The sequence below is a fragment of the Rana temporaria genome, chromosome 13 (assembly GCF_905171775.1).
Source record: "Rana temporaria chromosome 13, aRanTem1.1, whole genome shotgun sequence".
Classification (NCBI taxonomy): Eukaryota; Metazoa; Chordata; class Amphibia; order Anura; family Ranidae; genus Rana; species Rana temporaria.
In genome coordinates this window covers 26,501,127-26,523,367 of record NC_053501.1, presented here as the reverse complement: position 1 = coordinate 26,523,367, position 22,241 = coordinate 26,501,127, and the positions used below count along the sequence as shown (strand labels likewise).

The following is a 22,241-nucleotide window of genomic DNA, read 5'->3' as shown; positions in this document are numbered from 1 at the left end:
TATATTCCTCTTTAACCACTTCCCGACCGCCGCATGTAGATATACGTCGGCAGAATGGCACGTATAGGCACATTGGCGTACCTGTACGTGACTGCCTAGACGTGGGTCGGGGGTCCGATCGGGACCCCCCCCGCGACTTGCGGCGGTCGGGTCCCCTCGGGGAGCGATCCGGGACGACGGCGCGGCTATTTGTTTATAGCCGCTCCGTCGCGATCGCTCCCCGGAGCTGAAGAACGGGGAGAGCCGTGTGTAAACACGGCTTCCCCGTGCTTCACTATGGCGCTGCATCGATCGAGTGATCCCGTATATAGGGAGACTCGATCAATGACGTCATTCCTACAGCCACACCCCCCTACAGTTGTAAACACACACACAGTGTACACCAAATCCTACAGCGCCACCTGTGGTTAACTCCCAAACTGCAACTGTCATTTTCACAATAAACAATGCAATTTAAATGCATTTTTTGCTGTGAAAATGACAATGGTCCCAAAAATGTGTCAAAATTGTCCGAAGTGTCCGCCATAATGTCGCAGTCACGAAAAAAATCGCTGATCGCCGCCATTAGTAGTGAAAAAATTAAAATAAAAATGCAATAAAACTATCCCCTATTTTGTAAACGCTATAAATTTTGCGCAAACCAATCGATAAACGCTTATTGCGATTTTTTTTTTTTACCAAAAATAGGTAGAAGAATTCGTATCGGCCTAAACTGATGAAAAAAAAAATTTTATATATGTTTTTGGGGGATATTTATTATAGCAAAAAGTAAAAAATATTGCATTTTTTTCAAAATTGTCGCTCTATTTTTGTTTATAGCGCAAAAAATAAAAACCGCAGAGGTCATCAAATACCACCAAAAGAAAGCTCTATTTGTGGGGAAAAAAGGACGCCAATTTTGTTTGGGAGCCATGTTGCACGACCGCGCAATTGTCTGTTAAAGCGACGCAGTGCCGAACTGTAAAAACACCTTGGGTCTTTAGGCAGCATATTGGTCCGGTCCTTAAGTGGTTAAAGGAAACCTGTACTGAGATAAAAATCCGTGTTGCCAATGCTGACCTCCTTCTGAAAATGCTGTTTCCCTGACAGTCAGAGAACTAGCATTTTCAGACTCAGAAGCAATGGCAGCTTTCATGGTTCACTTATTACAGCATTCCTTTAAGAAATGACGCAAAGAACTATTAATAGGACTGGCGAAGTCCCGGCAAGTCAACATGTCAGGGTGATACATAGATCAGGAAAGACGTGCAGATTAGCGCAGAACAACATTCAAATAAATGCTCCATCAATGTCACCACTGAGTATAAACAGATTTCACATGAACAAAGATCCTCGTTCTAGGCCCCATACAGCGAGAGGGAGGTCGCCATATTTCACTTTGGGAAAACGCAGATTCCCACGTGATAAATATTTGTCCGAACCGTTTCTCAGCGACAGACTGGGAATCTAATTTTATTCTCCAGCTGGGATGGCATACACCCTTCCTGCGAAGATCCAGCGTTTTCTTGTGCTGTCCGTATTCTTCTGGCTTATTTGATGGTTTGCTTTTTTATTTTTGATCTTCTAGTTATTTTTGATCTGAACATCAACACTGGACCTTGTTGGGTAACCAAGACACGACCTTAGGAGACTTCAGAAGCTCGCTGTAAGTTTATTTCTGAGTTATTTACACTGTGTTCAAATGTTTGCCGTTGTCGCTTAGAAGAATGATCAAAGCTGGTCGTAAGCCTAGGTTCATACTGTGCGGGACAGCATGTAAATCGCACCCACGGGCATCTTTTGCAGTTGTGCTGTGCCTGTGCATATGCTAGCAGTACCACCCCTACAGATGTGAATCTAGACTCATTGGGGTTGATTTACTAAAGGTACCGTATTTATCGGTGTATAAAATCAGGGCAAAATCGTGGGTGCGCGGTATACGCCGATACCCGCTTTCCCGCGCCGAGTTTGAATACTGCGCCGGCATATACCGAGCGCAGTACACTCGTGTATCTTCGTGCAGTCTCGGCGCCTCTCGCGCTGACGTCCTGGACGTACAGGACGTCAGCGCGAGAGTAGCCGAGCCTGCCCGACGATACACGAGTGTACTGCGCTCGGTATATATCGGCGCAGTATTCAAACTCGGCACGGGAAACGAGCGGGGAGGACGCGAGGACGCCGCAGAAGGACGCCGGACCCGACGAAGAGGACACCCGAAGCCGCAGACGGACGCCGGACCCGACAAGGCCGCCGATGGATGCCGCGCAAGACACCAAAACTGTGTGTGCAAAAAACATTTTTCCATAGGAATTCGGGGCAACTTTAGGGGTGCGCGCTATACGCGGGAGCGCGCTATACCCCGATAAATACGGTAAATAGTTTGTGCAGTGCAGTTGTTCCAGAGCATAGGTCCTCAAACTAGGGTCCTCCATCAGGCCTAGTCATGTCTGTGAATGTCAGTGTGTAGTTCTACAACAGCTGGAGGGCCGTAGTTTGAGGATCCCTGCTCCAGAGCTTAGTAAATTCAAAGCTTCACTTTGCAAAGAGTACCCAATCAGGTGCAAGGAAAATTACTAAAAAGCATTTTTGCTTGCACATGATTGGACGATGGAAATCAGCAGAGCATCTGCTCATTTACAAAGGTCTGGAGCAACTGCACTTTGCAACGTGTGCACAGTCCATTTGCCTTTAGTAAATCAATGTGCAGACTGGGCTGTCCCTTTCTCCATATGCAAAAGGCTCAACTAGCAACAATACCAGACAGATCCTAAAGTGTATGTAAACCTAAAAAATATCTTATATGAGCTTCATATTTTCATGTCATTTCAAATGAGATTTTCAGTGTTTTAAACTTTTAAACATTCATAAAAGTTAAACCCTGGGCAAAAAAAAAAAAGTTTTCCCATGTAGTGGGGCTGTCAACTGTTTATTTTTTTCCAAAGGATCGGCAAAGCTTCACCTGATCCTCTGCTCCAGGGCTGGACTGGGACAACAATTTGGCCCTGGACTTCATCCAGACTGGTCCACTTAAATTTTGAGTGTCCCCATCACCAGCCTCGTTACAGCAGAGTGTCCCCATCACCAGCCTCCTTACAGCAGAGTGTCCCCATCACCAGCCTCGTTACAGCAGAGTGTCCCCATCACCACCCTCCTTACAGCAGAGTGTCCCCATCACCAGCCTCGTTACAGCAGAGTGTCCCCATCACCAGCCTCGTTACAGCAGAGTGTCCCCATCACCACCCTCCTTACAGCAGAGTGTCCCCATCCACCAGCCTCGTTACAGCAGAGTGTCCCCATCCACCAGCCTCGTTACAGCAGAGTGTCCCCATCACCACCCTCCTTACAGCAGAGTGTCCCCAAAACCAGCCTTGTTACATCAGAGTGTCCCCATCACCAGCCTTGTTACATCAGAGTGTCCCCATCACCAGCCTCGTTACAGCAGAGTGTCCCCATCACCAGCCTCGTTACAGCAGAGTGTCCCCATCACCAGCCTTGTTACATCAGAGTGTCCCCATCACCAGCCTCGTTACAGCAGAGTGTCCCCATCACCAGCCTCGTTACAGCAGAGTGTCCCCATCACCAGCCTCGTTACAGCAGAGTGTCCCCATCACCACCCTCCTTACAGCAGAGTGTCCCCAAAACCAGCCTCGTTACATCAGAGTGTCCCCATCACCACCCTCCTTACAGCAGAGTGTCCCCATTACCACCCTTGTTACAGCAGAGTGTCCCCATTACCACCCTCGTTACAGCAGAGTGTCCCCATTACCACCCTCGTTACAGCAGAGTGTCCCCATCACCACCCTCGTTACAGCAGAGTGTCCCCATCACCACCCTCGTTACAGCAAAGTGTCCCCATCACCACCCTCGTTACAGCAGAGTGTCCCCATCACCACCCTCGTTACAGCAGAGTGTCCCCATCACCAGCCTTGTTACAGCAGAGTGTCCCCATCACCAGCCTTGTTACAGCAGAGTGTCCCCATCACCAGCCTCGTTACAGCAGAGTGTCCCCATCACCAGCCTCGTTACAGCAGAGTGTCCCCATCACCAGCCTCGTTACAGCAGAGTGTCCCCATCACCAGCCTCGTTACAGCAGAGTGTCCCCATCACCAGCCTCGTTACAGCAGAGTGTCCCTCCTCCCACATGTACTCACAGTTCTGAAGGCAGCTTCTCTTCTTCCTCTCTCCAATCATGTGATAGGTGACAAGTGATAAGGAGAGAGGAAGGAAAGCCTGCCGGCTGTCTATCTGCCCCTGCCGGCTGGAGGGAGCAGATAGCCTAATTCTCTCCCCAGCAAGTGTTGGGAGCTGCTCCTCCTAACAGGAGTGAAATCGCGATCACTCACTGTCAGAGAGGAGCGGCTCCAGGACTGCACCTGACAGGCCCACTGAGCCATTGGCCCACCGGGAAATTCCCGGTAGTCCCAATGACCAGTACATGCCTGCTCTGCTCCAATGGAAGAGCTCCCCTACCGTCTAGTGGTAGACTGTTCCTGACACCATCACACCCATAGACCAGCTGTGGACATGATGATGTCAGGAACAGTCCACCACACAAGACCGCTAGACCATGTGGGGGGGGAGAGACGTGAGACACAGGAAACGGTCTTGTGCTGGGTGGATCGGAGGATTAGGTAAGTATATCTCCATTCTCCAATCGCCTAGAAAATGAGCAGTTGACCCTTGCAGTGCGGGAACAGCTACACTGCATAGGAAAACTTATTTTTCTTTTGCTCAGAGTTCAGCTTTAACCCCCCTGGCCGTATTCCCGAGTCTGGATCAGGGGGGGAATTTCAGGACCAAAAGCGTTAACCCCGAGCCAGACTCGGGACGGCCTCGCAGAGTCCACATGCACAAGTTACTTACCTTGTCCCTGGATCCTGCGATGCCGCCACGCTGTGTGATCAAGCGGTTTTCTCCTCGCTCGATTCACAGTGCCGAGTGCCGCCGAGCTCCGTTCCCTGCAACGTTACGACGCACGGGGGTGGAGATCGGCGCCAAATTAAAAAAAGTTAATAAACACAATATATACAGTATACTGTAATCTTATAGATTACAGTACTGTATGTAAAAAATACACACCCCCCTTGTCCCTAGTGGTCTGTCCAGTGTCCTGCATGCACTTTTATATAATAAAAACTGTTCTTTCTGCCTGGAAACTGGAGATTGTCCATAGCAACCAAAAGTGTCCCTTTATGTCAAAAGTGGTTTTAGACCAGCTAGAAAACAGCGATAATGAATTAGAATCACTTGCAGAATTAAGCGATAGTGATTTGTGGGGAAATTCGTCATCAAAAAAAGTAATATTTTTTATTATTATTATTATTATTATTATTATTATTATATTATTATAATTATTTATTTATTGTATTATAATTTATTATTTTGTGTTTAAAATTTTATCATACCCGGCATGTCTACTAGACTCTTGTTTGGACAGATTTAAGTGAGTTATTTCTGAAGCCTCGTACACACGACCGAGGAACTCGACGGGGGAAACACATCGTTTTGCTCGTCGAGTTCCTTGTTAGGCTGTCGAGAAACTCGACAAGCCAATTTTCTCCATTCCCGTCAAGGAAATAGAGAACATGCTCTCTTTTTGGCTCGTCGAGTTTCTCGACAGTTTCCTCAACGAAAATGTACACATGACCGGTTTCCTCGGCAAAAAAATATCTCCCAGCAAGTTTCTTGCTGGTTTTTGCCGAGAAACTTGGTCGTGTGTACGAGGCCTAAGAATTACAGGCCTACAATGTAAAACGCCAAATTTCCATGCAAAATAATGGTACCGCTTTCAGCGCCTAAAATCTGAATTAATCATACCGCCAGGGAGGTTGAAGAATAAGTTCACCTTTCCTAACATGTTATACCCTTATTCAGGGCGTAACATTAGAGGTGCACTGAATGGAAATTTTGGTGCCGAAACCAAAACCGCAAATGCAGGATGCACTTGGCCAAAACTGAAACCAAAAATGACAGTTTAAAAAATATATATATATATATATATATATATATATATATATATATATATAAAATTAAATATGGCACTTTTAACACAAGAAAAGCTCAAGAAAAATGCAATCCTTTAAATTCTATGTATGTCTTCAAACTGGTCTGTTGCGCTTCCATTGTGGTGTTAAAAATCCTGCTTGCTGCATTTTTGGTCAGTTAAAAAAATGGCCCCTCCCCGCTGAAATGCATTGAAAACGAAGTATGAACGCATCAATAACGCACCCGTTAAATATTAAAGTATATTCGTACAGTTTGTACTCCTGCGCTGACCTTAAAATATAAATGAATATGTATATATCCGTGACATTCATACACCAGCTCTTGTGAATCGTTATCTCTAAATCTGTGATACATTCACATATATAGAAACAAAATGTAAAAATTATATAAAACACAAAATATATGGACCCCTTCTCCCCTGCAAACTCTTAAGCGCGTCTGCGCTATTAATCAAAATACGGAACTATAAATACACTAAATAGTCCAGTGCAATCGTGCAGGAAATTTGCTGTCAGCGCAGGAGTACAAACTGTACGAATACACTTTAATATTTTGCACAACTGCACCACCTGGTGGAGTACACAACAACTGCAGCAGACCAAATAATTAAATTTATATTAACACGTAATATTTAATATTTATTTGCGCCAGTACAACCACTCACAACCAATAACGCACCCGTGTTACGTTTTTGATGCAGTTTTTAGTCACATGATCCATAAAAGACAAACCATAAGCAAAATCGCGGTAAAATTCAGTGTATTTTTGGTGCCATTATCAGCACCTTTTTCTCTTATCTGCAAACTGACCATAACACCATTTTCTGCCGATATGTTTCGGCCGCCGAAATTTCAGTGCTTCTTTATGTAACATGTTAATGTAGCTCCACCAACCCGGCCACATCATTCATTCACAGAATTCTGTGAATGTAAAAACTACAAATGCCGACAGTCTTTGCAGCTGTTGAGTGCTGTGGTCTTCCTGTCAGTGTGAAACTGCCTGCCCTTACGATGTATGGCCAGACCGCTTACATTGACAGTCTGTAGGAGGTCCTGCATGACACTTGCGATCTGCTGAGTGCGGGTGCAATGCTTACCAGGCTCCTACAAAACAAATAAAAAAATTGTAAATGCACATTTTTTTTTTTACCTTAAAAAAAAAAAGTGTGTATGTGTGTGTGTGTGTGTATATATATATATATATATATATATATATATATATATATATATATATATATATATATATATATATATATATATATATATATATATATATATTAAATAAAAAATATAATATAAAGTGAACTTATCCTTTAAAATAATGCCTGGTAACTCTAAGGGCCCATTCACACCTAGGCAGACAAATTCGCGGCGTTTTGTCGCCGCAAATCGCGGTACAAATAGCGGCGTTTTGTACCGCGATTTGCGGCGACAAAACACCGGTATTGTCCGCCTAGATGTGCCCCAAGATTACACCCTCTATGGAGATGGTTCCCATCTCCTAGCCGAACGCCGAAAGCCGCCTGGAAAAAAAGGTCCGGGACCTTTTTTCAGGCGGCAGGCGTCCGGCGTTCGGCGTGGAGATGTGAACCATCTCCATAGAGGGAAATGTGTTTTCATTCCTCTGGCGGCAGCGGCGTCACACTACAGGCGACAAAACGCCTAGGTGTGAATGGGGGCTAACATAAAGGTCCTTCCTGTTATACGGTGTTATTGTTTCCCATCTGTGCTCCTGTGTTGTCACCCTGTCACATGGGATACAGACTGCATTCTGCATGCATGGTCCACGTGTGTCACCATCAGGAACACCACCCTGACAAATGCTATACAATTATGGCTGCATGTATATAGGAAGTTCCTTCAAAGAAATAGCAGGAGTTCCGCACCACTGACATGCAACAGGTATAAAAAACAGGTGAAAACAAACATTTTAACAAAAAAACTAAAAAAATGTAATGGTGGTCTTTATAATATACAGCACTTTAGCAAACAAAATGTAATTCCCTTAGGATTTACAAGTCCTTTAAAGACACTGGCAGGCTGGATGGGTGCTGACCACCCACACTGTTCAGGGACAACAGGAACTCTCATTAAAAGCAGAAAAGATCTGCCAATGTGGTCCACATATGTTCATTTTCCTTGTGTGCTTTTCAACATCCACGCAGATATCCGTTGTTCTTAAAAGATCACTAAAGTAAAAAAAATATATTTTTTAATAACAAACATGTTATACTTGCCTTCACTGTGCAGCTCCTTTTGCACAGAGTGGCCCCGATCCACGTCTTCTGGGGTCCCTCGGCGGCTGTCTCGTCTCCCCCCGCAAGAGCTTTCCACCTTCATGCGAGCAACTGATGCTGCCAGGTGACCCCAGTGGCTTACTCGGTTCCCATCCTTATTGAGAAGATCCCAAGCTGGGTGCTGTTCGGTGGGGGATCGGTCTGAGGAGAACCCGGAGGCAGGTGATCCAATAGGACTTGAACGAACCATCAGGGATCTGGGCACCGGGGATCTGGGCACCAGACACTGACAGGTTGCATTCAGGCTGTTAGTCGGTGACCCCAAATGACATACTGGGAGGATTCGCTCTACCGTTCAAACTTTCAAGTACTAGGCCTGTGGCAGAGGTCTCATCTTTAAACCCAAAAGTCCATTAGAGCCAAGTCTGTGGCAGAGACTTGCTCCTTCCCAAAAGTTCTAAGTGGCGCTCTGGCTGCCAGGTTCCTGAGAGGGACCTGTCCAGGGGCACTTTACCCACTTCGGCTGAAGTGGCGACGAGGAAAGAGTTGCTGTAAAAGCAGGACTGTTTTTACTTATCCATAGCCTGATTCTGCGAAGTTCATTCTTCTTTCACCAACCTGTCTACCTCAAGTTGACATGTTGGTCGCGTTGACCGGAGAAATAAAGCATTTGAAAACGTCAACCAACGCCGATCCCAAATCTAACCAGCGGCACCTCCGGGGGTAGCGCTACATTATTTATATATATATATATATATATATATATATATATATATATATATATATATATATAAAGCATTTCAGATTTTCCTTTCATTAAACCTATTACTGTCACCATTTACAAAAGGAAAATTTAATATCAAATAAGTCTATAAATTTTACAATAAACGTCCTTTTGGTGTTTAGCTGGTTTTGAGAAATAAATTGTAACTTTTTACCATTTTTTTTATACCGGTAACCTAATTGGCCGTATCATCTAGCTTGACCTTGGCAGGGAAACAGCAGATGTCCTCCCAATGGGCACGGAGGTTTCCCATCAATAGAGATTATCACCATAGTGACGGTGCCATTCTACGCAAACAAATCACTGCATCTTATCCAGGGATTAATAAATCTTTGTGACTCTGCAAAAAGCAATTTAAATGCTTGTTAGATCTAATGGGCTGATGTACAGCAAAATATCTATTGCCTCCTGACGATAACGGTGCAAAAATGAATAGAAAGTGCAGCAAATTTTCTCGTGTCAAATATAATAAGCCAGTAAAAGTGCTCACGGTTTATTATGCGGCATGATGCAAATTGCTTTAAATTGGATTTTTATCTAGAACCTGCGACTTGAGATAAATAAGTGAGTTCATAAGGGATAAAAATAAAGTAAAAATGCCGGTAAAGAAAAAAGTTTTAACTGAAACAATTCATGGCTCATATTAAAAGTCAGTACAAAAAGGAGAGGAGCACAAAGGCCATATTGAAGTTCCAGTTTGCTCCTTCAGTGCCCCTTGATGTTGGCTATTTAACGCAGGGTTCTCAAACTGCTGGCCCTCCAGCTGTTGCGAAACTACAAGTCCCATGAGGCATTGCAAGGCTGACTGTTACAAGCATGATTCCCGCAGGCAGAGGCATGATGGGACTTGTAGTACAGCTGGATGGCCACTAGTTTGAGACCCTTGAAAGCTCCAGTAGGCAGTGCTGGTGTAATGTCTGATGTACCAGCTAAGATGTTTCCTGAAGACTTTTAGCTAGATTCAGGTACATTTGCGCAACTTTGCGGCGGCATAGCTTTAGGAATTTAACCACTTAACCCCCGGACCATATTGCTGCCCAAAGACCAGAGCACTTTTTGCGATTCGGGACTGCGCCGCTTTAACTGACAATTGCGCGGTTGTGCGACGTGGCTCCCAAACAAAATTGGCGTCCTTTTTTTCCCACAAATAGAGCTTTCTTTTGGTGGTATTTGATCACCTCTGCGGTTTTTATTTTTTGCGCTATAAACAAAAATAGAGCGACAATTTTGAAAAAAATGAATATTTTTTTACTTTTTGCTGTAATAAATATCCCCCAAAAATATATAAAAAACATTTTTTTTCTTCAGTTTAGGCCGATACGTATTCTTGTACATATTTTTCGTAAAAAAAAATCGCAATAAGCGTTTATTGATTGGTTTGCGCAAAAGTTATAGCGTTTACAAAATAGGTGGCCGCTCGAAGAGCGGACGTATAGCTACGGGCTCTCGCCCAGGAGAGCCGACCTGCCACCGTATAATGACGGTGCGCGGTCGGCAAGTAGTTAAGCTACGCCGCCGTAAGTTAGCGAGGCAAGTACATGATTCACAATGTACTTACCTGCTAAGTTACGGCGGCGTAGCCTAAATCGGCGGGCGTAAGGGCGCCTAATTCAAATGTGTTTGAGGGGGGCGTGTTGTATGTCAATGGGGCTTGACCTTACGTTTTTTACGTTTTTTTGCGAACTGCGCATGCGCCGGGCGCCTACATTTCCCAGTGTGCATTGCGGCTAAGTACGCCGCACGGGCCTATTGATTTCGACGTGGACGTAAATCCCGATTCACGGACGACTTACGCAAACGATGTAAAAAATTCGAATTTCGGCCATACTTGACATTACTATTCCAACTAGGGCCTAGCTCTAACTTTACGCGGCCTATCTCTTACGTAAACGGCGTAAAAGTACTGCGTCGGCCGGGCGTACGTTCGTGAATCAGGCGTATCTACTCATTTACATATTCTACGCCTAACGCAATGGAAGCGCCACCTAGCGGCCATCCGAAATATTGCAATCTAAGATAGGACGGCGCAAGCCGTCGTATCTTAGATATGTTTAAGCGTATCTCTGTTTGAGCATACGCTTAAACATAAGTCGGCGTAGATTCTGAGTTAGGTCGGTTTATCTACTGATAAGTCGGCCTAACTCTTACTGAATCTACCTATTAGATTAGGAGCCTTTTTAACCACTTCCCGACGGCCGTACGACTATATACGGCCGCCGGGTGGCTCTACTTCTCTGGGAGGCCGTGTTTTTACGGCCGCCCCTTTTTGCGTTCCCCGCGCGCGCTCCCGAGCGCGCAGCGGGGAACTGCTGTGCTGGCCGTGTCCCTTGGACACAGCCAGTCACAGATCGCTGTGAACGGCCAATCGGAGCGGCCGTTTCCTAGGCGATCTGTGCGGCCAATGAGAGATGATCTCATATGTTTACATATGAGATCATCTCTCATTCCCGGCTCTCGCAGACAGCGGTGCTGTCAGGGGAGAGAGGAGACGGATCTGTGTCTCTTGTACATAGGGACACAGATCGGTCACCTCCCCCAGTCACCCCCCCTCCCCCACAGTTAGAACACTAATTAGGATACACATTTAACCCCTTCCTCACCCCCTAGTGTTAACCCCTTCCCTGCCAGTCACATTTATACAGTAATTAGTGCATATTTATAGCACTGATTGCAGTATAAATGTGAATGGCGCCAAAAATGTGTCAAAAGTGTCCGATGTGTCCGCCATAACGTCGCAGTCCCAATAAAAATCGCAGATCGCCGCCATTTCTAGTAAAAAAAACATTTTATACAGTAATTAGTGCATATTTATAGCACTGATTGCAGTATAAATGTGAATGGCGCCAAAAATGTGTCAAAAGTGTCCGATGTGTCCGCCATAACGTTGCAGTCCCAATAAAAATCGCAGATCGCCGCCATTTCTAGTAAAAAAAAAATTTATACAGTAATTAGTGCATATTTATAGCACTGATTGCAGTATAAATGTGAATGGCGCCAAAAACGTGTCAAAAGTGTCCGATGTGTCCGCCATAACGTCTCAGTCCCAATAAAAATCGCAGATCGCCGCCATTTCTAGTAAAAAAAAAAAAATAATAATAATAATTCTGTCCCTTATTTTGTAGGCGCTATAACTTTTGCGCAAACCAGTCGCTTATTGCGATTTTTTTTTTTTTTTTTTACTAAAAATATGTAGAATACGTATCGGCCTAGACTGAGGATAAAAAAAAAACGTAAAAAAAAAAATTTGAGCTATTTATTATAGCAACAAGTAAAAATATTTTTTTTTTTTCAAAAATGTCGCTCTATTTTTGTTTATAGCGCAAAAAATAAAAACCGCAGAGGTGATCAAATACCACCAAAAGAAAGCTCTATTTGTGGGGAAAAAAGGACGTTAATTTTGTTTTCGAGCCACGTCGCACGACCACGCAATTGTCAGTTAAAGCGACGCAGTGCCGAATCGCAAAAAGTCCTCTGGTCAGGAAGGGGTTTAAGTGCCCAGTAAGGAAGTGGTTAACACTGGGTTGGCCACATAGTGAAGATCTAGGGACAACGATGATGTCAGTAAGGCTGCATTCACACCTAAGCGACAGCCGCGTTCGCGTGTAGCGGCAGATTTGCCGCGAGTACAAATGTTTCAATTTTTTTTTTTTTTTCCTAAAAGTATTCCCATTGCTGTCTATGGGAAAACGCGCCTGTCGCGTGAAAAAAAGGGTCCGGGACTTTTTTTCAGGCGACAGGCGTTGCGCGTCTATGAGATGTGAACCATCTCCATAGACAGCAATGGGAATTCTTCCCTCTAGCGGCAGAAGCGTCCCGCGTCAGGGCGTTTTGACGCTTAGGTGTGAATGCAGTCTAAGAGTATCGTATACTAAATCCTTATGCACACTGGGTTTTAACCACTGCCGACCGCTGCACGACTATTTACGTAGACACAATGGGCCAGATTCACAAAGAGATACGACGGTGTATCTCCAGATACACCATCGTATCTCTGACTTACACTGGTCCTATCTATGCGCCTGATTCATAGAATCACATACGCATAGATAGGGCTAAGATCCGACAGTGTTACACTGTGTTACACTGTCGGATCTTATTTTCAATTTGAAAATGGCGCCGGGGGCGTTCCCGCTGATTTACGTTGAATAATATGTAAATCAGCGAGATACGCAAATTCACGAACGTACGCGGACCCGACGCAGTGTTCTTACGTTTCCGTAGCGGCTTTCCCGGCGTATACTTACCCCTGCTTCGATGAGGCGCAGCCAATGTTAAGTATAGCCGGCGTTCCCGCGTCGAATTTGAATTTTTTAACGTCGTTTGCGTAAGTCGTTCTCGAATACGGACGGATGTCGTTTACATAAGTGCAAAACCACTGACGTCCTAGCGACGTCAGTGGGAGCAATGCACGCCGGGAAATTTCGCGGACGGCGCATGCACATTTAAATCGGCGCGGGAACACGCCTGATTTAAAAAGTACACTCCCCCTAGCCGCGGAATTTGAATTCCGCCGGGGGATTTGCGATCCGCCGCCGCAAGTTTGGAGGTAAGTGGTTTGTGAATTACCCACTTGCCTCCCAAACTTGCGGAGCGGATCTTAAATCAGGTAGATCGAGCGGATCTAAAGATCCGCTGATCTACGTGAATCTGGCCCACTGGCACGGGAGATTGGCGTACAGGTACGTCCCTTTAAATCTGCCGCCCAGCGGGAACGGTCATCAGTGACATGTCCTGTGTAGCCACGCCCCCTAACAGTAAGAATCACTTCCTAGGAAACACTTAACACCTGCAGCGCCACCTAGTGGTTAACCCCTTCACTGCCAGTGTCATTTTTACATTAATCAGTGCATTTTTATAGCACTGATCGCTGTAAAAATGACAATGGTCCCAAAATGGTGTCAAAAGTGTCCGACGTGTCCGCTATAAAGTCACAATAAAAATCACTGATCGCCGCCATAACTAGTAAAAAAAAATATTAATAAAAATGCCATAAAACAGTCCCCTATTTTGTAGACGCTATAACTTTTGCGCAAACCAATCAATAAACGCTTATTGCGATTTTTTTTTTTTTGCCAAAAATATGTAGAAAAATACATATCGGCCTTAACTGTGGAAAAAAAATGTTTTTTATATATTTTTGGGGGATATTTATTATAGCAAAAAGTAAAAAAATATTGAATTGTTTTCAAAATTGTCGCTCTATTTTTGTTTATAGCGCAAAAAATAAAAACCGCAGAGGTGATCAAATACCACCAAAAGAAAGCTCTATTTGTGGGAAAAAAAGGACGTAATTTTTTTTGGGAGCCACGTCGCACGACTGCACAATTGTCAGTTAAAGCGACGCAGTGCCGAATCGCAAAAACTGGCCGGGTCCTTAAGCTGCCTAAAGGTCCGGGTCTTAAAGTGGAGTTCCACCCATAAATATAACATTACATCAGTAGTTTTTAAAAAATGTCATTAGTCCTTTAAGAAAAACATTTTTTTTTTAGATGCCTTCAAAGTGTTGTTGCTAGGCAGAATAGTTAATCTTCCCACTTCCTGCACCTAGGTGCCTAATGCTTCCTAACCTACACCGCACAGACTCCTGGGAATGTAGTGGGTGTAACTTTCCAGGAGTCTGTGCACTTCCCAGTTTCAAAGAATCATGTGACTTGGACAGCATAGGTGCTGAAACCTGATCTGACACTGCTTGTGCAGCACTGAGCATGTGCGAGATCTGCAAGGCTGAAATCCAGGAAGTCATACAGTCTGGCTTCATGATGCCCACATTTAAGATGGCCCCAGTCAATTTCTATTTTATAAAGTGTCTAAATGCTGTAACAACCTAACAAAATGGACCTTAGTTTACAGACTAACTGTACTAGAATACATTAAGCTTGTGTATTACAGGGGTATTTATATTTAAAAAGTGAAATTGTGGCCGGAACTCCGCTTTAAGTGGTTGAAATTGTCCGCCAACAAATGTGTGTTGGCGGATTATCCAATCGTGTGTACACAAGTCCGTCAGACAAAACTCCAAAGTACAAACACGCATGCTCAGAAGCAATGCTCACCATGTATGTATGACCTCATCTGTGTTTCTAACTGTAGGGGGGTGTGGCTGTAGGTGTGACATCATTGATTGTGGTTCCCTATATAAGGGAACACACGATCAATGACGGCGCCACAGTGAAGAACGGGGAAGCTGTGTTTACACACGGCTCTCCCCATTTTTCAGCTCTGGGGACCGATCGCGGGACTCCAGTGGCGATCAGGTCGGCGGGTCCCGCTGTCACGTCACGGAGCTTCGGACCGGGTCGCGGGCTGTGTGTGTCTATGGACACACACAGCCTGGCTGGGGATTGAGCCTGCACATCAGCCCACATAGCAAGCAGTTTACTATGGAGCAGACACAAGAGAAAGATCCAAGATCACCCTGGGGGGGCCACAGAAGGCAGGGTTTGGGGGCCACTCTATGCAAAACTATTGTACTGAGCAGGTAAGTATAACATGTTTAATATTACAACATCCCTCTTAACTTTTTGAGACGGGAATGAGGGACACCTATCAGCAAACGTATGCAGGCTTAGGACACACCCCTTGCCACGCCCCCTTAAAGGAAAATTGTACAAAAAACAAGATTGGTTAAACCCACAAGTTTTTTTTTTACCACTACTATTCCTTTATATTGGCTTTTGGAATGTACAATGGCAGCAATTTAGAAATTAGATGAAAGGTTTAGCACTGGGAAACACTTTTTTGATAAATAAAAAGTGAATTTTATATAAAATCAGACCAAAATGAGGGACAAATGAGGAGGAATGAGGGACAGAGGGACATTGCTCTAAATCAAGGACAGTCCCTCAAAATCCGGGACAGTTGGGAGCAATGGGCCAGATTCAGGTAGAAGTGCGGCGGCGTAACGTATCGTAGATACGTTACACCGCCGCAAGTTTTCATCGCAAGTGCCTGATTCACAAAGCACTTGCGATGAAAACTACGCCGGCGGCCTCCCGCGTAAGCCCGCGTAATTTAAATGGGCGTGTGCCATTTAAATATGGCGCGCTCCCGCGCCGGACCTACTGCGCATGCTCCGTTTCGTAACTCCCGCCGTGCTTTGCGCGAAGTGACGTCATTTTTTCGAACGGCGACGCGCGTAGCGTAATTCCGTATTCCCGGACGGCTTACGCAAACGACGTGAATTTTTAAATTTGGACGCGGGAACGACGGCCATACTTTATACAGCAATACGATTGCTGACTAAAGTTAAGGCACCCAAAACGATGACTAACTTTGCGACAGAAAACTAGACTAGCGGCGACGTAGCGAACGCGAAAATCCGTTGTGGATCGCCGTAACTCCTAATTTGCATACCCGCCGCTGGTTTACGACGCAAACTCCCCCCAGCGGCGGCCGCGGTATTGCATCCTAAGATCCGACAGTGTAAAACAATAACACCTGTCGGATCTTATGGATATCTATGCGTAACTGATTCTATGAATCAGTCGCATAGATAGAAACAGAGATACGACGGCGTATCTCCACTGTGAATCTGGCCCTATGTTAGGCCGCATTCACACTGTAACGCGGCGTATTTCAGCGTATTTTGGCGTGACAAATTGCGGCGTATTTAACCCGCGATTTTTTTTTTTTGACAACACATTGTTGTCTATGGCCGAACGCCAATGCCGCCTGAAAAAAGGGTCCGGGACTTTTTTTCAGGCGGTAGGCGTACGGCGTTTCGGCGTTCGGCGTGAGATGTGAACCATCTCCATAGACACCAATGTGAAATCTCCCCTCCAGCGGCACGAGCGTCGGGCGTCTGGCGTGAAAACGCCTTGATGTGAATGGAGCCTGACAAGAAAAAAAAGTAACAGCCTTTACAACCACTTTAAGTCAAATTATATTATTTTAAAAAGTTGCATTTTAATTGCATTTATTTATTTTTTATAAATACATAACTGCATCCAGAGGTGTCTTTTTTTATATCTGGATGGGGATCAGCTTCAACACACAAAAAAAAACAGACTTTCCCTCTTGCATCACGTGTACATTCTAGGCCAGCAATACAATCATAACTATACAATGTCAATATTTTATTACACTTCTTACATTAAGGTGATCAGGATGCAGACTTTAATCTAAGAGCCTTATAAAAAATTCATCCTACAGGGATCCCCCACTGCCCCATGGTATTCATTTTTCATAAGTCCCCCGGCATTAATGTAGAGACCCCGTCACATTTTACACATGGCTCTTGGCAGGTAATGTATATAACAGTAGAATAAAGGACTTTCACACATTCCTGTTCCCCATATAAGATGGTCTAAATGAAGCTATTTAACGTCCCGACTGTTTATGTAACTGCTTTATGATGACAGAATGCAGCAGTAAAGTCCAAGAAACATTGTGTTCTGTGCAGAGGGGATGGATGCAATTAAATATTCAACAGCTTTTTTTTAAGAATATGTGGTTTTAGAAGTTGTTGTTTTCATAGCATTTGAGGATACTTCCTGGAATGGGTACAAAGATAAAGCCCACACTGCCAATAGTGTTTAGATTGCTTTTAACCACTTGCTTACTGGGCACATAAACCCCCTTCGTTCCCAGGCGAAATTTCAGCTTCCGGCACTGCGTCGCTTTAACTGACATTTGCGCGGTCGTGCGACGTGGCTCCCAAACAAAATTTACGCTTTATTTTGGTGGTATTTGATCACCTCTGCGGTTTTTATTTTTTGCGCTATAAACAACAATTTAAAAAATATATATTTTTTTTTACTTGTTGCTATAATAAATATCCCAATTTTTTTTAAAAAAAAACTATTTTTTTTCTCAGTTAAGGCCGATACGTATTTTTCGACGTATTTTTGTAAAAAAAAAAAAAAAATCGCAATAAGCGACTGGTTTGCGCAAAAGTTATAGCGCCTACAAAATAGGGGAGAGAATTATGATTTTTTTTTATTATTTTTTTTTTTACTAGTAATGGCGGCGATCTGCGATTTTTATTGGGACTGCGATATTGCGACAGACGTATCGGACACTTTTGACACAAATTTGGGACCATTCACATTTATACAGCGATCAGTGCTATAAAAATGCACTAATTACTGTATAAATGTGACTGGCAGTGAAGGGGTTAACACTAGGGGGTGAGGAAGGGGTGTCGCGTGTACCCGGCGGACATCGCGGCCGCCAGGTACACGCATCGGCTTCCCAGCGATGCGCCGGGACAGTGTTTACCCGCTGCGTGCCCCCCAGAGGCGCGCGCGGGTAATGCACTTTAAATGACGTCCAAAGACGTCCAGTTGGCACCTGAGAACCGCGCTGTTGACGTCTTTTGTCAATAGCACGGGTCTCAAGTGGTTAAAGCACAAAAGGGCACAACAGATTCCATTTAAATATGTTCCCCAATAGCTAGAGAGCATATAAATCCACATTGTGTGCACCAAACACTTTTGCAAAGCCAGGTATTAAGATATAAAGGTAACCGTGACATCATCACTGTGCTGTAAATATCCGTTGCAGAAAGCAGAGCTGTGGGAGGGGCCAGCAGGCTGGTTGTAGAAAACGAAGGGGGCGGAGACAAGACCAGTTACCCTGCACAAGGCAAGGGAGCAGCAGTGAGTGGTCTTTATTACAGGAAACTTCTGAACAGGGGGAAAGTTTTAAAGGAGTTGTAAAGGAAAAACATTTTTTGCCTAAAATTAAAGCGGATGTGCCATGAAAAAAAAATATATTAAAAGCCAGCAGCTACAAATACTGCAGCTGCTGACTTTTAATATTAGGACACTTACCTGTCCTGGAGTCCAGCGCTGTCCGCAGCAGAGGACAAGCGATCGTTCGTCACTCTGCTGCTCCCCCCGCCATCCTCGGTGAGGGAACCAGGAAGTGAAACGCTCCGGCTTCACTACCAGGTTCCCTACGGCGCATTTGCGAGTTGCGCTGCGCCGCTGATTGGCTCCCGCTGTGCTCTGGGAGCCGAGTGTTCCCAGAGCAGGATGGGAGGTGACGTCATGCCCGCAGTTTTCCCGAAACTGTGTGGCCGGAAGTGGGTGCAAATACCTGTCTTTAGACAGGTATCTGCACCCCCCTCCCCCCTGAAAGGTGTCAAATGTGACACCGGAGGGGGGGAGGGTTCCGATCAGCGTGAGTTCCACTTTAGGGTGGAGCTCCGCTTTAATGTCTGCAAGGTAGACAGACAGAATAGTGTAATGATTCTGTTAAAAAACAAGTAAATACCTATTAAATTCCTTCATCTATATCACCTCCGGCATTCTAGTTTCTGTTCTCTCATTCACTTCCTGGTTTGCGGCGCTCGTTCATGTAAGAACTACATTTCCCAGTATGCATTGCGGCACGCCCAGTAATTCACACCTCCTTGAAGTCTCTAACATGTAGAGAGCGTCCTGCCGCACAGATGTAGTTCCCAGGAGGGGGTGAGCACGTTACTGACCACCGCAGTAAAGCCTCCCTTCACGGTGGTCAGTAAAATCAGACAAGCAGGAAGTGAACAGAACAGAGAAGAAATAGAGCAACTTCTGAGCAAAAACGAACAATGAGGAAGTAAAAAGAGGAATGTCTGCGGGTAAAGGATGCTTATTATGAAAAAAAATGTTTTCCTTTACAACCCCTTTAAGCTGGCTGACACTCGGTATCTCGGTATCTATGTCCAACTGAGGGGCAGTTTCCACTACCTGCTAAATACAAGGTTTGAGAGGCCGCCTCCATTCATGTCATACGCCTTAATCCTCAGCATCGCTGAATCTCCTCTCTCCCCTCCCTCCTCCATACATTTAATATTCCCAGGCTGTGCATTTCTTTTGGGATCAGTGTGAGAAGCATTTGAGGCCCTGGTTGGTTGTATATATAAAAACAGCATCAATAACTTTATTTATTTTTTTATCAATGATCCCATGATCTCTGCTCTCAGATGCATAAGGGCCTTAGAGAACTAGGGGTGGAGAAGCAGCAGTACACTGATCTTTGCAGTGAATGGCTGTGCAAGGAGGAGGGGGGGGGGGGGGGGGTTTCACCAGAAGTGTGATCATTGGAAGACAGGCAGGCTGAAATGGATGTGCTTTTATGGCTAGAGTGGTGACAGGTTAGACGTTGGGGAAATTCACTTTCTACAATTCTCTTCATCACAAGTGTCATGGGTAGAAAAGTAATGGTAAATCCAACATTTTGGCCCCGTACACACCGGAGGATATCCGCTGGAAACGGTCCGATGGACCGTTTCCAGCGGGTAAATCCTCTGGCGGATTTGGATCTGATGACTGTACTCACCATCAGATCGAAATCCGCGCGGAATCCATCCGCGGTGACGTGTCGCGCCGTCGCGGCGACGAGGACGCGGCGACGTGCGCGACGCTGGAAGGTAAAGACTTCCACGCATGCGTCGAATCATTGCGACGCATGCGAGGGAGGGGAGCGGACAGATTGATCCGGTGAGTCTGTACAGACCACCGGATCAATCCGCTGGACAGGATTCAAGCGGATAGATTTCTTAGCATGCTAAGAAATTTTTATCCGCTTGAAATCCGTCGGCTGGATTTTTATCCGCCGATAAATGTCCGCTAGGCCGTACACACGACTGGATCTATCCGCTGGAACTGATCTGCGGATAAATCCCAGCGGATAGATCCGGTCGTGTGTACAAGGCCTTTGAGTTGCCAATTGAAAAAGGAATTTTTCCATTGGGATACTTGTTCCTGTGACAAGTCTTGGATGAATTTCCCAAAAAAAAAACATCTGATAACAGTTGTAACCCTCCCCTACTCTATCAAAATCAAAAATGTTTTGGCTTTCAATATGCTCTGTGTAAGAGCGGTTTACACAGGGGCGACCTGTGAGGCGACTCAGCCGCCTGACAAGTCGCAGTTGGCTCTATTCAATGGAACTGTTCTAATAGAAGCGGCACAAGTCGTTCCGACTTAGAAAAAGGTTCCTGTACGACTTTGGGGGCGACTCGGGGCGACCTGCATTGACTTAAATACAGAAGTCATTTTGCAAGTTGCCTCTCAAGTCATCTTGAGATGGCCTTGCGGAGTCGCCCCCAAAGTCGTGCCGCCCCTGTGTGAACCGGCTATTAGGGTCAAGTTAAAGGTTCAAACCTCACTCCACTCAAAAATCTTTCATACTGGAGTTGGGTGAATTGGAGAAGCTGCATTAAATTTTAGGGTAATAGGATAGTTATATTTTAGGGTTAAGCCTCATACACACGGTCGGACTTCAAACAAACTTTTCCGTGGATTTTTGTTTGAAGGGTGTTGGCTGTGAACTTGGTACGCATACACACGGCAGGACTTTTTCAGCAAACTTTCCCAAAATCACGTGTTTTTTCAGCTCTTTACCGCCACCCTTTGGTCAACTTCTGCTATTGTTGGTTGACTTTAAAGGAGTTTTCTAAGCTAAAACTTTTAACCCCCGCTGTGCCCGGGCTGTAAAACTATACAAAATAAACTTTCACTTACCTGCCTACGATCCCCCGTTGTTCCGTTATCGCCGCCCGTGCTCCGGTTCCTGTCAGCTTCCTCTTCCTGCGGGTCGGTGACTCACCGTGCGCTCAGCCTATCAGCAGCCGCGGCGGGACATTGCTGCGGCCGCTGATAGGCTGAGCGCACGGTGAGTCACCGACCCGCAGGAAGAGGAAGCTGACAGGAACCGGAGCACGGGCGGCAATAACGGAACAACGGGGGATCGTAGGCAGGTAAGTGAAAGTTTATTTTGTATAGTTTTACAGCCCGGGCACAGCGGGGGTTAAAAGTTTTAGCTCAGAGAACTCCTTTAACATTGGTTCTGAGCATACCTGTTTTGTACTTTGGACTAAAGTCCGATGGATTTCTGTACACACGATAGGACTTTGCACCGTAGGACTTTTGTTGCTGAAAGTTTGTCCGTTTGCAGAGTGAACTTTTGTCCGATGAAACCCAAAAAAGTTTGTCCGATGGAGCGTATACACATGGTCGGATTTTTTTGAAAACCTGCTCATTTTAAAGTTTGTTGTCAAGAAGTCCGACCGTGTGTATGGGGCTTAAGGTTAGGGATGGGACATTTGTCCTTGTGTTCAATGAAAACCAGAGAACTGCTCCTACTAGCGTGATTTAAAAATCAAGTAGGTGACCAAACTATAACCAAACCAATCCGAAATCATAAAAACCTGTTCGGAGTCCAGTTGTTCTTTGAGAAACACTGTTGATAAGTTATAATACTGTAGATAAATTAGTAAATTTGTTCAAAAGCTAGCTCAGTCTTATA

At 45.0% G+C, this 22,241-nt stretch overlaps 1 long non-coding RNA gene across 1 annotated transcript in view; it reads left to right on the top strand.

Annotated features, from left to right (window-relative positions):
• The first annotated feature begins 1,283 nt into the window (after window positions 1–1,283).
• The window catches only part of LOC120920570, a 47,492-nt gene continuing 26,534 nt past the window's right edge, over window positions 1,284–22,241 (top strand). Inside the window, exon 1 of the long non-coding RNA XR_005744740.1 lies at window positions 1,284–1,645. This is a non-coding gene — a long non-coding RNA (uncharacterized LOC120920570). The remainder of the gene's footprint in view (window positions 1,646–22,241) is intronic.